A 2079-nucleotide genomic window follows, 5' to 3' on the forward strand; every position below is an offset into this window, starting at 1 on the left:
TAGAAACGAACGTGTCCTGTGTACTAAGTAAGTCAGCACAATACTGACCCAACGTTGTGAACATAATTACAGCCTAATCATCTGGCACAAAAGCCAAAAAGAAGCTTATGTTCCTAATGTGATCCTTAAAATCATAGGCCAACGCAGTCAAGCTTCCATAAATTAGCCTACTTTATGACGAGCCGTGAGCCATTAGGAGGAAGGGGGGGAAAAATCAAAGAGTGAAAGATAAAGAAAATAAAGGGGAGAAGGTACAAAGGGGCAGGAGTGGGGGTGAACGAGGCCTTTGCTAATTCAGAACACTAGTCGGAGCATTGTGCCAAGTCTGCCTCCCCTCTGAACCCCCCGCCTCCCTCCTTCCAACCTCTTCTCTTTCTTTCAAAGGGCCAAGGGGAGGCTGCAGCTTTCTAGTCATAAACATCTCTCGGGTAGGTCTGCACTGGGCCTTTGCCACTTTACATATTTGCTTATTTGAGAAAAAAAGCAGAACGAAAAAAGAAAGCTATTCTGGCTCAAAATCTGCTTCTCTCTCACCCTCTTTCATTCTCTGTCTGATCATTCCTCAAGGCCAGAGTTGAGGCTGTGATAGAGATTAGGACAGCAGCGCTACTGACAAGGCAGCTAAATCTACACCGGCTGACAAACCTGGCAGTCGCAGTGTTTGGAGAACGGTTGTTAAAAAAGAATCAGAGGGGGGGTTGACTAATAGCGAAAAGAGAGAAAAAGAAAGACAGAGATGAGGGTCAGGAAATGGAGCATTTTGAAGGGGGCCAAAATGGTTGATTAGAGAGACTGATCAGTCCTGATTTAAGGCAGATGTAGGGCTCTCGCACGGTTGATTTAGCTTTACTAAAAGAATGTGTGCATTCCTGCATGTGTGTATACATTAGCACCAAGTACTGTACATCATGCATGTGTGGCTGTTTAAGGCTGACTAAACAATCTGTGTACACAAGAGGGTGTGAGTGGTGCGCAGCCCATAGGGACTCTCGCAGACAAACAGTCTACACTTGCAAAGTGCTGAATTCACAACACTTCAAGAGCTACCACTTTCCTGTGGCGAAACCACACGGCAGTAGTCGCCACTGTCGGACACAATATGGTGTCCATATGCCCATGATGACATCCAGATGACTTGATTCAAGGGAACTTCACGGCAAGGAGTCGTGTTGGGTCTGATTAAACCACTCGAGCAGGGCACATTTAAAGGACAAGTCCACAGCTTTGTCTTGGAACAATAAGGTTTCCATATGTGGAAATGTAGGAATGTGATTCCAGTAACAGAGATGGCAGATCTTGACTTGTGACATGTAATACAGGAATACAGCAGAACGATGTAACTTATATATGTCGGATAGTTTATCACAGCCTTTCCCAAAGTTGAGATTGCAGCGGCGTCCCTAAAAGGAGACAGAAGATCCCACAGGCCCAATCTTAAATCTGCGCTATAATCAAATTACAAGAGAACTTCATGGATTTCCTTGAAATTCTTATTTAAAAAATGCAAATAACACAGGCTGCTGGCTATAAATTGCTAATGCGACCCAGTCAAATGCAAAGTGTTAAGGGCAGCGTGTGACTCGCCTACCACTGGGACACAAACTTCAATAGAAGAACAGTAAATTTTGGTCAGAGTATTGAGTAACATCACCAACTAACCAGGGTTTTACTTCACTTTTTATAGAAATAAATACATTTATTACATATGAAAACGTATAAATGTTTGATCACTTTCAAACTGAATTTGTGTTATTACTGGAGCCCACCTGCAGTACCTTCACAATCCTTAACTTAACGAAACATAAAAGCTCAGTCTTAGTGGTTGGGTTCGCATTATGTTAACACGCCACAGTTTTTCAGCATGCCGCTGATACGAGACACAACCCTAACCTTAGATAGGTCGTCTTTCTTTTTAACACTCCACTCCAGGCACCTGTCATGGTGACAAGCAGTGTTGGGCAAGTTACTTTGAAAAAGTAATTAATTATAGTTTCTAGTTACTTCTTCAAAAAAGTAAATGAGTTAGTAATGGAGTAATAAATTACTTGAAAAGTAACTATTGCGTTACTTTAAAAAAAA

The sequence above is a fragment of the Pundamilia nyererei genome, unplaced genomic scaffold (genome assembly GCF_000239375.1).
Source record: "Pundamilia nyererei isolate P.nyererei 1_Seehausen unplaced genomic scaffold, PunNye1.0 scaffold00168, whole genome shotgun sequence".
Classification (NCBI taxonomy): domain Eukaryota; kingdom Metazoa; phylum Chordata; class Actinopteri; order Cichliformes; family Cichlidae; genus Pundamilia; species Pundamilia nyererei.